Source organism: Sylvia atricapilla, chromosome 5 (assembly GCF_009819655.1).
Source record: "Sylvia atricapilla isolate bSylAtr1 chromosome 5, bSylAtr1.pri, whole genome shotgun sequence".
Lineage (NCBI taxonomy): Eukaryota > Metazoa > Chordata > Aves > Passeriformes > Sylviidae > Sylvia > Sylvia atricapilla.
In genome coordinates this window covers 57,313,137-57,332,613 of record NC_089144.1, presented here as the reverse complement: position 1 = coordinate 57,332,613, position 19,477 = coordinate 57,313,137, and the positions used below count along the sequence as shown (strand labels likewise).

General features: G+C 43.2%; 1 protein-coding gene across 3 annotated transcripts in view; it reads right to left on the bottom strand.

Moving 5' to 3' along the window:
• Positions 1-5,360, bottom strand: part of SHISAL1 (shisa like 1) — a 68,163-nt gene extending 62,803 nt beyond the window's left edge. For all 3 annotated transcript variants that reach the window (XM_066318511.1, XM_066318508.1, XM_066318510.1), the window contains exon 1: positions 5,156-5,360. The gene's annotated coding sequence lies outside the window, so the exon portion shown is untranslated. The remainder of the gene's footprint in view (positions 1-5,155) is intronic.
• Between the last annotated feature and the right edge of the window lie 14,117 nt (positions 5,361-19,477).

The following is a 19,477-nucleotide window of genomic DNA, read 5'->3' as shown; positions in this document are numbered from 1 at the left end:
AGATATCTATGAATTACATTTGGAAACCCTTGCCTCTAACAGGCTTTAGGTGATTCATTTTAACCCCTCTTTAAGAAAAAGCCTGTAACTAGAAAGGATTCACTGTTGTGAAACAGCAACACAGGAATGTCAGTAAAATGAGGGCTGGAACATCTCCACCTTAAAAAAAATAACATCCAAATAGAAAAGAAAAAAAAGTTTCAGTTAGGAACCAGTCTGGCTAGAGTATAACAACTCAGAGCAGCAGAATCGCATTCCAAAGTTTTCCTTGGTAACTTTCAAGAGTCTCCTACATCAGTGTGGGAGAGGGCATTTTGCTTCTTCAGGTAAATTAAAATCTTTTCTGCTTGATGTAGCAAATGCTTTGTGCAACAGCTACTGCATCACACCTCGCTGCTCCTCAAGTTCCACTCCTGATATGACTTAAGGGACTCAAACGGCCTCCATGAGGACAAATAAGATTTTATCAGTAACATGCTGAAGCCTCAGTTGTTTCTCTGGGCAGAATGAGAGTGGATAACCCTTGACAGTGCTGCCAGAAATGCCCTGAGATTTGCTGCTTGAAGTGCTTGGTCTGCAGAGGTGTTACAGCAAACAGCTCTGAAGTGAAGCTCAGAACAATGCTTCATGTCCTGTGTTATGCGAGTCTGGTTCTTTATTAGGAAGTTTCTTTCCAGCTACTGAAGTATGTTTAGGAATACATCTTGTTCCTATGGAAATCAGTGAGAATTCTGCCCTTGCCTCCAAATAGAGCAGGAACAGACTCCCTGTCTGCAACATCAGACATCTTGGCATAAAGTGAGAAAATTGGGAGGGCCTGCTAAGCTTCAATGGTGTGGAAAGGTCAGCATACAAATCCAGAGACTCCCACAGGAGAAGCAGGAGGGCTAGAGCAAATGCAGAGGGGAGGCCTCTCCCTGCCTTATCCCCAGGGAAAATCCCAAATCCACTCCTGGGTTCCTTCCCCCTGCCACCCTGTCCCAGCAGCTGAAGAGAAAAGGCAGAGCAGCAGCAGCATCTCATGTCTGAGGTGCTGCTGAACCCCATCACTCCTCTGAGCAATACAGGTATGGGAGGAACTTGAATTTTGAATTAATTTGAGCTGACACCTCTATTTTACAAGTAGAAAACACACCCAGGTCCAAAACTTGCAAAATGACTTGGGAGTTTGAGCACATGAATTTGCATGTGTGTAATCAGGAATCTCAGAGACAGGGGAGAGCATTCCCCAGAATGTATTATTTAAAACACAGATTTCTTTGGGTTGTTTCAAACTTGGGCCTTAAAAGCCTAAGTAGTTTTGAAATTATTACTCATTGTTCATTAAAAATATGGCGAGTACATGAAAGGTCAGAAAGGAGCTTTTCTGTATCTTCATGTTAAAGAAGTTTCATTTTTAAAAGAATAGAAACAGGAGAGTTTTACATTACCACTGGTATGTAAAGATATATTTTTTATCTTGTGTTTGGCCAGTAAATTCTGATGAAAAGTAGAAGTAACTATCATATATAAGAGCTATCACTTTGAAAGTCAGTTTTTCATCTGCAAATCTTTCACACGAAACAATCCTGCCTCAATCTAAAAACTGGTTTATCAGAAGTATTGATTATTAGGGTGATTTGGAAATGAAGACCAAACTAAAAACCCTATAGCTAAATCAAGTACACCACCATTTGAAACATAAACACTTTACAGTAGCTTATGAAGAACATAACTGAGCTCTCAACTGGAATAAAAGAAACATCTCTCATACCTTCCTAACACCGTTACTTGCTCCTGACAAATGAGGTTGTGCATTTTGTAAGCTCAAAAAGTATACTTGGAAAATCACCTGCACAACCTTCTCCTAAAAAAGAAAAACAAAACACCTAAAAACACCCACCCCACTTTGGATGTTTAGTGCTGGTCTCCACCCTTTCATGAGCTCCTTGCTGCCAATATGCCTATTTTAAATCCATAATGGCCTTATTTTTCCATCCAGAAAACCAGTACATTCAACCTGACAGCAAACAGGAAAAGCAGCGATGAGGCATTCTTTATTTTCAAGTCCTTGAGAGTACAGATCTGGGAACTTTTTCTCTGAAATCTGTTTCCTTCAAATATATTCAGCAAAATGAATGTTGAGGAACTAGCACTGGAAGTAACTCCACCACAGTATCTTCACACTGATCCCCAACAATCTCACTGGTGTACAGATGCCAGTGACCAAGAACTGAGACAGAAAAAATGTTGGCTGCCATTTGTTACTGTGCTGCACTAACATTTTGCTGCTTCTCTGGAAATCTTTCTAAGCACAATATAGCACATAACAAAACTCTGCACTCCAAATAAGCAACACTGAATGAAAATGATTAATGGGGGTAGGGAAGAGTTAAAATAGAGGGGGTAAAGTGGCATGTCCAGAGTGGATCAGGTACAGAGAGAGGAGCCTAACCACCTCCTCTAAATACTGGTCCAGTATCTTATGCATCCCTGGTGTGGGACTTGCAACACCCACACCAGAGAAACAAAGAATATTAAGTCTATCTCCATATGACAGTATAGTTTGAGTAATAGGCTGGTTGAGCAATTTGAGGTATCTGGAATACAAACACCATAAGAAGCATTTTTGTTTATAAAACCAGGGTACATTATATCCAAATTACTTTGGTAAAATATTGAGTAAAACACAATGCAAACCAGTATCATAAACCCTATTTGTAGATTTAGCCTTCACATCTATGTACTTTTTTCCCACTCCCTCAAACAAAACCTCTTTATCAGTGACAGCTTTAAGTACTCAGATATCTTCTCACAACCTTAAGTGATTATTGTTCTGAAAATATCTATGAAAGTGATAAGGGCTTCTTACAAATTATCTTTCTTGTTGCCTGTTATCAGTCTTAAAAAATAAAACTCAGAATTTTTTTTCCCCCTCGTGGCACCTAGGGTCTGAAAAACGAACTGGAGTATCTGTTGCTCTTACTACCACCAATAATAAAAGTCTGAGCTTTACAGACGATGTAAAGCACTGAGTAAAACCGGTATCACTTTCTTTCTACTTGTATTGACGTTGCAGCACTAAGTAGTAAAATCTTAATTATTCAGCATGGACATGAAAGTCAATGACATCCAAAGGAGACAAGATGACAACTAAGATTTCTGTTCTTCTTTCTATTAATGGAATTTCATAAAGTTACTTCACTGGTTACTACGAGCTGCTGATGGTCGTCTACTCACAAGAAATATTTTCAGACAGGTATGTCACTACTGAATTGCTAAAAAACAGAAAGCAAAAGCAAGGTCACAGGCCTTCAGGGTATTTCAATAAAAATACCTTTAAGCTGTTTCAGTAAAAGCTTGAAGTGTGACTTCCCTACTCGAATGCATTTGGAACAAGGCAGATGTTTTAGCACTTTGCTGGACTGAGCTGAGCATAGACTCCTTCTCACAACATGAAAGTGACAGTTATTTTACAACAGTTTATTCACTCAGAAGGAGTGTTTCAAGAAAGAAGAAAGAATGTATGTTTCACACAGAAGTTCCCCTACTATTATAACTTCCTACTCCTGTAATCTGAAACAGTCACAACTGAATGTCTCTCGGGTGGTATTTCAGAACTGAATATTCTAAAACATTCCTTACACACTCCCAATGCTTCTCAACACAACTGTACACATTAAACTGTCTCTTGCAAAACCATGATAATTTGCAGGAGAGTTTCAGATGTTTAACCTAACATATAGTTAAGTTAAAAGTGTGTGTTTGCTCATTCTCTCTAAAAAAAGCTTTTAAGTCCCTTTCAGATTGCAATGTGAAGGCAAGTGATCAAGACTGTCATTCAGTTTCACAGCATTTTCTTTCCTTACTCTAGCATCTTCTCACTGGAGGTGTACTCTTTCTAACAGTGGATATTCCTACAAATTTCAGAATGCTAAAGAGTCTTGTTTTTAACTGATTCTGATAAAGTTAACCCAGGAAAGCAGTTTAAAATGGCATTAGAACCACTGTTTTCAGCTAGAAGGTAACAGTTCACACCCTCTGAAGACCAGCAGGACTGTGCTATGTGAAAAACTGGAGTTAAAAGGGAGGATTTTTACCTCTACCATTAGGGAAAAGGAACATATAATACATGCTCACTCCTCATAACAGAGGACAATACACTCATATACTCGGTTTTAAGAGTACTCCATCCTAGATAAAGTGTTTTGCTTGATTAGCTCAGAGCAAGTGAGCTAGAGTGAGCAAGTGAGCCACATTGCCTTTTGTTGAGCAGAGTGGGGCAGGAAGAAGTTAAGGAGACCTGTCAAGGTCACACCACAGCACGATGACAAAGTCACAGAGGAAGTCACCACTGATGCCCAGCTCAGCTGTAGCAGAGACTGCAACACGAAGCTCCTCAAAGGGTTCTGTGCTGCCAAATGACACACAAACAAAAAGATAAGTAACATCACAGTTTCAAGCACTAACACGTCCTCAGGAGTACTCTGAACACGAGGCAAGTCAGACCACGTCTTAGTCTGAGCTTTATAGCTAAACGAGGTAATGCAGCAGAACAAGTACCCAGAAACCTTGTATAACTCTCACACTTGCTTAATCACATCCACGTATCGTTAATTAAGTCTGGGGAAATCGTTGAGCGTTGGAGGACAAGCGAAGAGGGGCTACAGGATCACTCAGGGCTTGTTTGCTTGTTTTTGCTCCCGGTGACAAAACACTGTGCTAGGACGGATATAAAGAGAGAAAATCGGGCAAATAAATGACCCCGAAGGCTCCGAGAGGGGTCCCGTTGTCATAGAAACAAGTCGCCGCTAATGAGCTTTCCACGCCATGAGTGATTAATAGCCGAGCCCCGTAAATAAATATTGATTCCGAAGGCAAACAGGCGCAGAGGCAGGCGCCGGGTGTGGGGAGCGGCAGCGCAGCGCGCCCGGCCGCGGCTCCCTGCGCACAAAGGGACCGCACAAACTTTGCCGAGCGCTGCTGCCACCGCGCTGCCGGGGCAGCGACAGCGGCCACAGCGCGGGCCGGGCCGGGCCGGGGGCTGTGCCCTGCTCCCGGAGCCGGGCACGGTGCCCGCAGGTCTCCGGCAGCGCACGGAGCAGCGCAGCCCGCGACCGACCCCCGCCCGGCCGCGCACGGACACACGGACGCGCACGGACACACGGCCCCTCACCTTGCGCCAAGTCGCTGCCCGCGCACAGCCACTTTTCCCGAGAGTTGCACGGCGAATCCACGAAGGAGAGCGCGGCTCCGGCGTGCGGCCGGGGACGGCAGCGGCGGCACCTCCCGACCTCGGGGAGCAGAGCACGGTGCTTCAGCCGGCGAGCGGGGGGACGAGGCGCCGATGCACAGAAACCGCTGCCACCTCCTTCCCCGGCCCCCCCATCCCCTCCTGTCCCCGCCCGCTTCTCCACCTTCTCTCTTCCTCCCCCCGCCCCCGCTCCAACCAGCTGCTCTCGCTCCACCTGGACCGGCTCTCCAGGTGCCTCCCCGCTCCCACACGCGTCCCCTACAGCAGCCCGAGCTCCGCGGCGGCTGCTCCGCCTCTCGCCGCGCTGGCTCCGCTGTCCCGCACGGAAACTTCCCCGGCCCCGGCGCTCCTGTCCTGTACGGAGCGGGCTGATCGCCTCGGCCGGGGACATGGCAGCGCGGAGCCCTGTCCCGGCTCGGGGACTGGCAGAGCCGCCCGGAGGTGGCCACTCACCTCAGGAAAGCCCGGCGGCGCCCTCCGGGAATGGGGGTGGACGCGGCGCTGGCAGCATCACCGATGGAGGTGAACCCCGGCGGGGGCGCTCCCCCTGCCCTCTCCCTGTGCTGCTCCTCCTGCGGGTCTCTCCTGGGGAGGGACGCGCCTCCCTGGCGCTGCCGGGCCGCCTCTGCGGTGGCCGCCGCCCGCCCTCCTGAGCTGGGGGAGGATGGAGGAAAGAGGGAGGGAGGGGGCGCCGGCAGGGCGGGTGCGGCCGGAGCGGAGCCGCTCTGCGGTGCACAAGGATCGGCTTTGCCCGGGCAGGCTGGGCTCTGTCACCAGCGAGCGGGCGGCTGGGCCAGGAGGCGACAGTGCGGCGGCTTCCCCAGGGTCCCCCGCCAGGCGCTGGTCCCTGCCCGGCCACGACCCGGGCCCGCTCCCCTCTTCTTCTTCTTCCCCCTTCCCGCACGCCGCCCTCCCCTCCCAGTCGTTACGAGGGCACCGGGGATTAAGTGTACGTTCAATTCTAAGAGCATTATATTAATAAATAGCGATTCGGTGAATTTCAATTACTCTGCGAGCATCCATCCGGCAGCCTGTTAAGAAGCAATCCCCTCCAGGCACGGTTTAATCGGAGGGATCAGAGCGCGGGCGCCGCGTCCTGCGGTGCCTCCGGCGGGGCTTGCCCGGGGAGCCGCGGCCGAGCGCCCACCTGCTCTGGGCTTCCTTAGGAAAATTCCTCACGGGAGAGCCCTGACCGGCCCCAGCCGGCCCGGGAGGCGGTGCGCGCACAGCTGCCGGCGGGAGGGACGGAGGGAGCGCCGGGAGAACCCCGGTCTCCGCTTGGGAACAGCCCCAGGCTTTGTCCCACGTCTCACTGGAGAGAGTCTAAACCAGCCCGGGCTAGGCAGGGGCTGGCCGTGCAGCCGGAGTTTAGACGCTGGAGGAGGCGCACGCCTTTCGAGCAGTGGAAATGTGTCTTTCACACGGCGTGAGGCCAGCGGACACAGGGACAGGCAGCACGGTGTGAGCCCTCCGGCTCCTCAGAGCCGTTCTCGAGCTCACCTGCGCACCCGGCGGCCCCTCGCTGCTGCAGCAGCACACCCGCGGCTCCAAGACAAAGACTAAAGGAACTCCGGGATGGGAATAGGATAGACACTGATTCGAGAGCTCAGCCCTCAAAAAATGGCTAAAGCTTCCCTTTCTCCTCCTCCTTCCTTTTGCATCACACCTCCGGAGCCCAACAGGTGGCTGTGACCTCAGAGAAGTTCTAAGCTAATCTAAGTAATGTCTATAAATGACCTCTCTCATGAATTCACATTACAAGAAAAAAAGATTTTTCATTTACATTTTAATGCATAAATCATGCAAAGTAGGGAGCTCCAGACACTGTTGCGAGAGTGATGACTCATGCCCACCGCATGTACATTATTGATTGTCTGAGGATGGGACCGTGTTAAAATTAGGGTGCTTGATAACCTAATCTGGATGTTCTGAACTGCTTCCATATAATTATGTTCTGGAGAAAGTAAAGCATCATTTCTTAACCCTAGTGTCTCTCCCTGACACATTTTAATACAGAGTCTTGTGTGGAATGACATGTTTTGAATTTCCTAGCAGGTGGAGTGCTCTTTCTGCACAGGCACTACATGTGGAAAGGAACAATCACAGATGTACTTCTCAGATCAGGCAGGAATGTAAACTATGGCTTTCTGCACATTAGTAGATAAAAACTGTAAGTTCAACAATTTTGAACAGAAATTAAGATACCCTGTCAGCTCGTGCCAGTTTCTCATACTGGGATGTCTCATTACACAGCTATGTTAAACTAAGCTTTGCCATCCCATCGGGACTAATTCTGTTCCAAACACCAAAAAAAAAACCCTCCCTGTGGCTAGATGGGGTGCTGTTATTTTTTCATAAAATAATTACAGAGCAAAGAAATGGTGGACCACCAGTTCATCTGTTTGTTTCCTTCTTACAGTCCTGCACTATTGCCCATTTCTCCATTTTACTAAACCTTGACAGTAAAGGGCAATAAGCTGTTCTGTTCCCTGTTCTTCATTTGGTGGTTTTTTTTTCTTTTTCTTTTCAAGCAGATGGTATCAAGGAAGCTCTTCCCACACATACAAAATTCAAAGCCATTCCTGTGAGGAACTCAGGCTTCAGCTACTCCTTTTGTTCTGTGCTTCTCTTTCTGTGAGAGTGACATACTCTCACCCATTTCATTGTTGTGAGTGACCAAAGGAAAAGATATGGCCAGAGTCTCCTCTAAATATGACACAAACAATTCTGTGGTACTCATGCCTATTTTGTGAGGAGCAGACATTTTCCAGTGGATGAATGTGCGAGGGGAAAGATCAGGATAGAGGGTGTTTATTTTTACTCAGTATTTTGGAAGAAAGAGAAAAATGCTGGACTTTTAATGGTTTGAACTTTCTATTGGCTTTTGGTCAGATCCCAAATCCACAGGGCTGAAATGCAGCAAACAGCAATAGGGAAATGCAAATTAGCACAAGAAATTAAAATTAAATCCCGATCAATGATTCTGTCATCTCATGCTAGTGCCAGATGCAGCAACCAAATGCTTGTGTCCCAACAGCCTCATCATCATCTGCTTGATGTTGTGTGGCTCTTTTTGCAGTAAATTGCAAAATAAAACCAATCTTGCATTTTAGTGAGTTGGTAGACATTTTCTATTTTTTAAAATACCTGCAAGTCTTCCTGCATTAGCACTCCTGTCTCATAAAATAAAAGCTGTTTAAAATCATTACGTCTGCCATGATGTAAACTCCACCTGTCTTGGTGTGGAGGGTGACACCAAACAGAAGATGGGTGATTTAACTATCACTCTTGCCCAAACCAGTGCTGGAATTGGTGTTAGGATTCAATGCCACTGAGTATGCCTGTACTGCTTCAAGGTTTTGAAATTAAAGCTCTATATAAAAATACCAAAATTATTGGTATGAATCCAGGAGATGATAAATTTTCTTAATGTGATATAAAGAAACCTTAAATGGGAACCTCCTTTGGGCCTTGGGATGATACCACAGTAAATAGTAAAATAATGACAAATAGCATAAAGCTCTTATTCAAAGAATCTTTTTTTTTTTCCTCTCTTCTTAAGTTAGGGAAAGGCATTACTTCAAAGTTCATGACATCTGTGCAGCTAATTTGCTATTTTAGCCCTTACAGGCCAGCTCTGCTGGCTCACATAAACTAACTTTGCTCCCAGGTAGCATCTCACTGACTGCAGCAAGGACAAGTTCACACCCCAGGCTTTACAGTACAGATTCTGTGCTGAAACAACTGTGTCAGGGGCCAAATGCTGCTAAGATCTGCAGGCAGAAGTTATACATAAAGATAAGCATGTGTCTAAGCCTTTGTGGGTCTGACCCCAAATTTCTCCAGTATTCATCACTAAAGATGAAAATCCAAAAGCCTTATTTTTCCATCCTGGGAATTCCGTGCACTTTCATCCTCTGTATGAGGATGAAAATCTTCATGTTTAACATAAAGTTTTTCCTTGGCAACATCAGGAAATCTTGATAATGCATTATATGCACGGAAGTACAGCATGTCAGTATCAGATTCATTTTTGAAAAGGCTAATTCACTTTCTACCATTCTTAATAGTATTCATGGCACTATTATGACATGAAATGCCACTGTTTCCACACAGTGTTTGGAAAATACTACAAGCAAGACAGTGTTTCAAATATTGTTTCAGTCATATTTCATAACTCATCTTTAAAGATCACCTAGGGGGAACCTGCATGGGTTTTCTTTTGTGAGGAACTTTCATGCTGACATGGTGCATTAGATCCTTCCAGATGACAAGTGCTGGCGTGAATTAACAATCAAAGTGCTGACTGCAAAAAAGGCAGTCCAAACTCAGGTGGTTTGGACATGGCCCTGGCTACCACATGGTCATTAAAGATTGCCAAAGATGGTTTTCCAAATCTAAATGTCAAATAAATGACTTGAGGACAGGCCTTATTGTTGCTGTCCAGGCTGTATATGTGTATATAAATGTATGTATGTTTCATTTTCAGGAAAAGAATTATACTTAAAAAGTGGATCAGAACCAAGAACCCTGGCATACACTAATATAAACATTCCTGAAGCTGTGAATTTGAAAAGAACTACCTGTAACGTAAATACTTGGGTATTGTTTCAATTAGCAGAGGTTTCCAATAATGAAAAAGGGAAAATAACAGAGGCAAAACAGTAGTTAATTATAATAGTGTAAGGACACTTATCTGTGTGATTTGTGCACATATAGGCACATATACATAAATACACATTTTCAAGTCCACATCCAGGGATCACAACATTACACAGTGCAGATGCCACTCCATGCTAGCTGGTGGTAAGGGCTTGTACTGGTAGATCCACTCCAGAACACACACAAATGTGTGGGATTGGCATTAATCCTGTTATCCCAGAGGGAAGGACATTAATTCCTCCTCCCACAGAGCAGCGTATCGTGAATTCACAATGCTCTTTCCTCCACCTGATTCCTAAGGAAGCCAGACTGCAGCACCTCTCTCCCCCTCAAATTCACTCCAGGCAGCTGTTGCTCAGAAGGGCAAGAGGGGAAGGGAGCTGTTTTTGTTTCAGTGAATCAAAAATACTGGTTGCTTCTGCTACAGACAGTGGGTTCTGCTACAGTAGCTGTTTAATGACATTTAAAACACATTCACACTTGTCACAGAAATATTACATAGCTTGTGGATTGTCCCTCCCTAGCTCAGCAGGGCCATCCCTCTCCCCACTCTCCTTTCGCTGCTTTTTGCTCTTTCTCTGTGTCTGATTGCCCAGGAGAAAATGTGTGATTGCTGCCAAAAGGTTGACAGACCTGTGCTGTTAGGCCCTGTGACCATGCACTTGTAAAGCAGAGAGCGAAGAGCTGGAGCAGCTTTCCAATCTGACATTAAAAGCAAAGGTGCCTCCACAGTTCTCTGAAAAAAGCCAAACCAGCCTTCTGAGTCATTCTGTGCACAGCAGAGGAGTTATCAGTTCCAAAAGAGTCTGAGTTGGATGGGACTGGATAACTTTGTCTTGGTGAAGAGAGGAGGGAGGAAGTGGAAAGAAAGAAAGAAAAAACGAAAGAGGATTTGGCTCTGCAAAATGCAAGTAGATCTTTGTGGCCACGGTGTCCAGCCAAAGCCTCCAGTTATGAAAGAAAGAGATGCAGCTCAATGCAGTATTTGGACTTGGATGTGGAATGCTTAATAAGAGAAAAAAGTGGTGGAAGAACAATTGCAATGTAAGTAGATTTATGCAAACCAAATGAGAAGTGTGAAAAGAGAGCAAATTCTGGTTTTATGAAGTTTTACTTTCTCCACAATTTACGGTTTAAATTACTGTACAATACGTATCAGCTAATAGTTTTTCCACAAGTTCAAATTTGTCACTGTTCACTTTCTGTTCTGATCATTACACAGGTTTGGATTGTTGAACAGTGGCTACATTGCATTCCAAATATGGTTGCATTTCAGGGGAGGGATTGTTGTTGGTGAATTGTGTCAATTTTTAAAGGAGTCTGAGATCCTTGACATGGTAAAAGCAATGCAGACATGCAATGACTAAATTTTACTGTAAGATATTAACCAAAGCAGAAAAGAGAGCCAACAGGGTGAGCTTTCATGTACTTACAGAAGAAAGTTCTTGGGAATCTTTTTTTTTCCCCCTCCCTGTGTCTTTGACAAGTGGAACATGTTTTGGTTTAGCTCCCCTCAACATCAACACAAAAATATCTGGTCTCCCAGATGCACTGCAGAACATATTGTTTGTCAAGTATTTTAAGATTCTCCAAATTAGTAGGAATTTGTATTGTTGTGTTTTGCTTACTAGAAACCAGCAGGAACTTTTCCATGGCCAACTCTCCATCACCACCAGCTCACATTGCAGGGTTTTTGCAGGGTAGTACATGAGAGACACATGGGACTGACTCATGTTCATGTTTGTCAGCGTAAGTTACCTTTTCAGGACAGATTGGATGGAAGTTTGCTGAGAATATAAACTAGCTTTGGATTCCCTGGTCTGTTTTCAGTCCTCTTACAGGATGTTTAAGGGTCTGGTGCAGTGAGGAGGGCTGATTTTCAATGAGTCAGAAAAGGTTTTATTTTGATGGGCGCATGGAATGAGATTTCTCTCTAATCCTCCGTGTAATTCATTGGCGTAATCTCTTTGTAGGCACATCATATTAATCCTTGCTATTACAGAGAGGACCTCAAACATGGAAAGTTTCAAAACATGCTGCTGCATGGAAAAGGCCAAGATGTTGGATCTCCTCACTCTTTATACTGTAATGAAGATTTACATCGTTTATGCCTCAGCAGTTTGCTGGAACTAGTCCCTGAAGTTAGTATGCACAGAAAAAAAAAAAAAAAAAAAAAAAAAAAAAAAAAAAAAAAAAAAAGGAATAAAAAATGAGAGAAAGTATTTGAATTAGGAAAAATGCTGTTTAACATTGATCTGTACCAGCAAGGGGATTTTTATCCTGTGTGGGAATGAACAGAAAAAGTTTGGTGAAAGGGGTTTTAATGTCAGAGGAACCCAGAGACTGAAGCACAGTTTGCAGAGTTGCTTATGATTTCTTTTATATTCAACTCCATGGGTTCTGTCAGTGCAGAACAGACACACAAGAGAAAATAACCTATAAAACCATAATGTAAATAGGTTTCACTTGCACAATATTCTGTAGTCACAGGTTTTAGATTGCCCTCCTTGGGCTAGGATTTGCAGACAGTAAATGTGCCTTTATTGTTGTATAGGCATGGCTTATAATCAAAATCCCCTCTATATTAATAAGTAATTACATCCAGAGTAGTGTTCCATCCTCCTGCTTAGGATTTTTTCCTGATGGACTGGGAAAGGAAATTTCTAACTCCATTGGCAAATTCTTCTCCTGCCTGAAATAGGAGCTGGGATAGTCACTTACCCCCTGATGGCATGTTCCTCCCTCACTGTACTGCTGTATCCTCTCTTCTACACTTCACTTGTGTATTTTTTCCTTTGCAAAAACTGACACACCAACCATGGGCACACTGAGGACACAAATTGACATGCCCTCCTAAACCTTCTCTGTCCATAGTCATGAAGTTATTTAAGCACCAGAGTAACACTGCTCCATATCCTTGAGGATCTGGGTCAGAGATGTATTAGAAAATGTTATCTTCACTTTGAAGTCCAGTTTCAATACAAATCTGCTTGCTTCCTGCTGCTCCTTCTCTTCCTATTTATTTATACCAGAAACCTTTTTGTTAGTGAAATAAACAGAAATAGGTTACTTGGTATCTCAGTCCCTTAACCAAGAATTTTTGGGCCACTCTTTATCCTGAGGCAAATAATATTTTTTTAGGGGTGGCACACCTATATTAAGACACCACAAATCACTGCCAGAAAATGAAGGGATTGTAAGTGATACTTCTAAAATGAAGGTTTTTTCTGTTCAATGAAAAATTAATAGGGTATTTTGGTTCTGCTCTGCCTTGCTAAAGGATGGTTGCAAACTTATGGTGTTCTGTGAGCCAGGCCTGGTGAAATTAATTTTCAGGATGAAATACATTAAACAATATCATTGTCTGCAAGTAGTAGGCACCAGCCATTTGATGTCAGCATATTAAGCTTGCAATTCCATAATCTTTGTAAAACTAGAAGACTATTCTTCCTGCTCCTTTTGGTGAAATTTTGCTTTCACTTGGATAAAGTATTTAGTTTTCCTTTTCAACAAATAACGCACATGGAATTGTAAAGGATGAAACAGAAACCAGTGGTTCATGGAATCACAGGATCATTTAAGTTGGAAAAGACCTCAAAGATCATTTGGTCTGTCCAGCTTTGAGCCATCATCCTCTTGTGTCATGTGAAAAGGGGGTGTTTAATATGTCTGTCAGCACCCAGGAAAGCCAAGACCCTTTGTGCCTGACCAGTCCTGTCCCATTTTGGGGACCTTTTCCCTGAACTGTCCTGCTGGATCAGGGGTGCTTGGACTGACTCAAGGACACACACCAACAGCACCCCCTTCAGCAGGTGCTGTGGATGCAGTTTGTGGCTGTGGGAATCACTGTGGAATAGCTTTTGGGCATTCCAGATACATTCCATGCAGGAAGCAGCAGCTGTATTTTACCCAATAATTTCTGTACTCTTACAGGCTGTGTTAGGATGTGAATAGAGTTTCTGAGCTTCCTCTGATTTTACCTCTTTTCCTCCAAAATCAGCTTCCTCTGATTTTGCCATCTTTTCATACCTCATCAACCAGCCCAGAGCACTCAGTGCCATGTCCAGTCATTCCTTGAACACCTCTGGGGATGGGGAACCAAACACTTTCCTGGGCAGCCCTTGCCAATGCTTGACAATCTTTTCAGTGAAGAAATTCCTCCTGATGTCCAACCTGAACCTCCCTTGAGGCTGTGCCATCTCATCCTGTCCTAGTTATAAGGATCTCAGGGCTCCTGTGTAATGTATGTGCATAATTAGAGGGCTGGAAGTCATTTATGCCAATCAGGGTGACAGCGACCAGGTTGTCTCTTACCCAAATTCTTGGTGGCATTAACGTGTCAGGGCTTTCAAATCTTGTTGCACAGATTCTCACACTGAAGCTCTTTCAGGGCAGCCAGGGAATGCTACCAGCCTAACTGGTTATTCCCACAGGAATTCTGGGCATTCTCTTGGGATAAAAACATTTGCAAAGAAAAAGAATAAATAAAAAGAAGTCACGAATATTTTCACAGCTGTTTCTTAGTTTTGAAAGTAACGCTCAAGAATATCTCCTCCCCATTTTCCACATGTCAGGGCCTTGTCCCAGCCTCCTGAGGATCTGAAATTAAAGAGAGGAATTGCAAAGAGTCCAGGTGGATCATAATATTAATATTATTATTGAATACTACTACTTATTGTTCTTATTAGCATCATCATCATCATTATTATTTTTGTCTTTATTTTACACAGTTCCAGTTATTTTTCTGACTCCTGTATTTTTCTAGTACTCCTGTATTTAAAAGGATATTGTTTAATCAGAAGCTGTCACCACTTTCATTATAATAGCAATATATGCTCTACAAAGCTATGTAAATAAGGCACACTCACATTCTTATCTAGTGTTTCCACATCCCATTTATTTGCAGTATTCTTAAGAATCTTCTAAGAGCTGTTTAAACTGTCTCTGGTCTCCTCTGCAGAAGAATCATCTTTGGCTGGATTTCTGCTGCAATGGAAGCCAGCCTGGCCACATTTTCTTGGGGTCTTCTCTTTGTTTAGAGGTGGGAACTGTATCTACCTGTTCATTTTTGCTTCACAATGGTAGGTTAAAAAATCATCACACATAATTTTGGCCTTTTTCCTTCATGGCTAAGACATGCCCAAAGTTTGAATGGAGTGGGCAGAGCTGCTAACAGAAATACAGACCCACTTGGCAGTGCCTGCTGTGGTTGGAATCAGCCAGGGAAGGGCCTGAATTTGTTCAAGTGGCAGACGAGAAGATAAGTCTTAATAGCAGATTCTAAGAAGCCTGCACATGACCAGAAACCATATCCAACTGTCGCCACCTTTTAAGCACATGCAGTCGTGGCAAATCTTGCAGTCGTCACACAGACAAAATTCCCACTAGAATTAACAGGAATTTGTGTGAACAAGGATTGAATAAGTGCAGACTCGCAGCCCAGCCCGACAAGTCTTTTCTCATGACAGCATCCAATTAAAATTAATGAAGTAACTTGTTCAAGGATCACCCAGGGAAATGATGGGAGAGGCAGGGGTAGAACACAGATTACATGAGTCACTGCCAAGTTCCCCGATGTTAAAAAGTCAAAAGTACTTAGAAGACAGAAATGCTGAAGAATACTGAGAAATGAGAACCATTAGTTGAAGTGGCTTCCAGGCAATCTGTCTGGGGTGATCAATTTACATATTTATCCCTACCAAGATATAAACCCTGCAATATTTCTCACCTCTCTCCCATCTAATTGGGTATTATAGTCAAAATGTGAGAGTATCTTATCTTTTGTAAAGGAAAATAATTATGTCTTAATATCCCTGGTAGACTTCATCTCTGTTTTCTTTAGGTACTCAAATTTCAGCTCACCCTTGACTTTTCAGAGCAGCCCAGACATCTCAAAAGCTGCTGTGACTGATTTTACCCCTTACCCAGCTCAAAACAGAAAATTATATTCTGTCTGTGACCACCGCTCCTCCTTTGTCTAGCTTACCCTCTCCACTGGAAGCAGCTGAAGGGAGGTAACTTTATAGACTAGCTGAGAAAGCAGCTCTTAAATCAATTTGTCATCACCTGTGATGTTAGAGTGGCATGAGGGGAGCTCATGAAAGGGTGTAAGGATTTGGCCTGCTACTTATAAAATAAAGACGTTTACTTGCACGTGTTGCAGATGCCACATGGGAGTCAGTAGAAACAGGAAGAGTTTCAGAAATCTAATTTGCTTTTCATTGTGTATGCTGTCTGATTACCTTGTACCATTCTTTCTGTTTGCAATAGAAACTGTGACTTCCCAGTCATTTTCATTTTAGGTCTCTCTCTGGCACTCACACACCAGTATAACATTTGAATTGCAAATATTGCAAGAATTTATTAAAGGTAGTGACTTCTGGATTTTATGTGTGTGTGTCTATATCTTCCTAATGTTTTCAGTTGCTGTGAGGCATTGTTCTGTTTCTCAGGTGCCTTTTACCTAGCTTTGTGTCTGTGAGTGAGGAAGAAAGGAGGGAACAGTACATTTAATATACTTCCCTGGAAAAGAGTTCAATCAGAGTTTTTGAAAGAAACATCTGAATATTGTGCAAGACCTCCACTGTGTTCTCAAAGATAGTTCTCCTTGACTGGGCACTCAGAGCAACCTTGTCTGACACCCATGCAATTTAAATTATTAAATGAATTCAAGAGGAAGATCCTATAATGAAATTGCATCCTATTTTTCCAGCTGTCTGCCCTTCTCCCAACGTACCTAACTCAAAAAGAGGAGATTGCCTGCTGTGGTCCATTGCACTCCAAACAGAACTAGAGTGTCTGAATGAAAAGTATCAACCATGTCAACACAAGTCCACAAACACCATCCAAATCCCTGAACACCAGAATTCAATTAAAAACAACAACAACAACAACAACAACAATAAAACCCCAAAAGCCCTGCAACAAAACAAAACAAAAATAAACAAAACAAAACAAAACAAACAACAAAAAAGCCAATCCTAAACCTCCCCAGCTCTCAGAGAGCAAATTCACGCAGGCCACTGATAAAGGTGAGAAATGGGTAAGTCCCACATGGGAAAAAGAGTTTTCTGAAGCCTCTCCCGGGGAGAGTGTGAAGCCTTTTTCCATGGGTGCAAGCACTGTTAACCTTTCTGGAAAAGGAACAAAGGCTACATTGAGATTTCAGTTCCTTGAGCTGAAGTTGCAGAAGCCTGGATGGCTGTACAAGTGCTAAAGATGGAAGAGGTGCCCTCAATCATATTGAAACCTCATGTTACAGACATAAGACCTAACAGTCTTAGCTTTCTGCTCAGCTTTCTGACCAGCATTTTCAAACCAACCTGATATCAACATAAATAAAGTGAGAATTATGTTCTTTATTTGGTTTCCATTTCTGTATTTACCCTCTACTGCTTTGACATAAAAGGAGGTTCCAGCTACATGTCTTCCATTAAGTTAGTTGATAGAGTATTGGTACCTTATGTTTGGTGGCTGTAAACTTAAGACAGAAGGCGTCAAGAATCCAGATTTTGTCTGAATATGTCTAGATCTGTGTGTCTGAGTGATATAACATGACCAGAGCTGCAGATTAAAGTGAGCAGATTACGCTGCTGTCATAAAGTCGATGCATGCAGCACATGCCACTCTGCCACTTTTGACTGCCTCTGGCTGTATTTAGGGGAGGTGGCATGACAGTGCATGGATTGTGAAGCCAAACCAAATTTCAGGTTCTGACAAGTGGTATTTTAGCAGTAGGATTCCCCCATTCTCCCACTCCCTCACTGCATCAGTATTTTGATTTCAGACTAAATTATGATAGATGTTTTAATTTGGAAGTTTCTGTATTCAGTTGAGTCGTAAGCAGTATTTCATCTGTTATTTGTCTCCCCTAAATGATGTTCCTGTTTTCCCTTCTTGGTAAGTTCTCCTAACTACATTTTCAATAATACCAGAAGGAAGGAGGCTTCTATCCTTTATTATAGAATGTATTTTTAAGGTTCATTTCTTTCCTTTTTATAGACAATAGACATACAAAGCTGTTTCGGAGCAGCACTAGTTGAAATACTATTTGAGTTTGGAAAGATCCAATTACTAATGTAGAAGCAGCAGGAAGACCTAGAGGCTATACAAAATCATTATTTTTTATAAGTCATACTCATAGTTCAGTGAGTCTGGTGTTTATCTCTATGAGAGACTTACACCATGTGCTTCATCTAGAGGCAAATCTTGTTACGGATCTTGTTCCTTTTGCTCTTGGCAGTAGCTTAAGTTGGCATTACAGTGAAAACTGAGATGGAAATTCAACAAAAAGCCAAGGCTAGTGCTGGACCTTTCATTCTCTGAAGAATGTCCATGCTGTTCATGCTAAATTGAGGTTTGTGGTTCACTTGGACTACCCATGACAAAAAGCTGCTACAGTGTCCAGTTCCTTCCTTCATCAGGAAAAGAATAGTTGCTTTGCCAAAATGTCAAACCTAGTGTAAACTGGGAGAAAAGTACTGGCAGGCAAACAGAAACCTCAGTGGCAGTCAGGGGAGAGGGAATGGAGAGATCTGGGTTTTTTTCAGACCACAAGGTGGGCAGGCAGTATTTCAAATAACTCCATTTTCACTGTCCCACTCAGCGCCACTCGGCGAGGAGCGGGACAATGGTAGGCTGGGTTGGTGATGCTTCAGTGTGCATGGAATGACTTCCCTTCCTCTTAGAGAGGCAAAATAACCTCATTCCCTTTCATTTGTGTGAGGTGCATAGTTGCTCAGACCCTGTCAGCAACGGGATGGTTTATGCCAGGAGAGAATCTTTGGTGTGTCATTGTCACAGCACAGAGGGGATGTCACCTTAAGGCTCACAGAATGAGGCCTTTGTGGGAAGTAAGACACCAGAAAGGTGTCCTGGGAGAATCATCCTTCTGGCCTTCCTCCCTTCTCTACAACCTTCCTGAAATTTCTGCTGACCAGCATTCAGTCCTGTCTCCTACCTGAGGATCAGTAGGAGCCATTGAAATGTGTGGGATCTGTTTGGCAGTAGGAATGGTTCACTACTGGGCAAAAGTGGGCCCAGTCTGCTAAGTTTACCTCTCTGACCTGAAACACCAGGCACTGTCAAAAATAATGAATTACTCAGAAAGAGAAGTACTAAATAAAATAGGAACGTGAAAATATCATGTTATTACCACATTGTCTTTTATAAGGAACATGACACCATGATAAATGATAATCCAATTCATCTTTGATACAAAAGAAAAAAAAAAGAAAGTTGAAATCCTCCACTGAGTTAAAAATCTAGACAGTAACACAGCTCCTTATACATCTTGAGATACTGTTGTTTATTTGAGAAAATTGACTCTGTTCTTGACATTTGCTCTTATATTCATGGCACTAAAGCTCTGGAAATCTGGAGAGACAGTTTCTTAGTAGTTTGGCTTATGAAAAAATATGGACATTCAGCCAACTGTACAGTACAACAAGAAAAAATGCCAAGTTTATTGCTAATTGCCTGGTCTAAGCCATATGAGCTTAATACCTGCTACCTCACATTTTCACTGAGATAAACTCAACTTTATTATTATTATTATTATTATTATTATTATTATTGTTATTG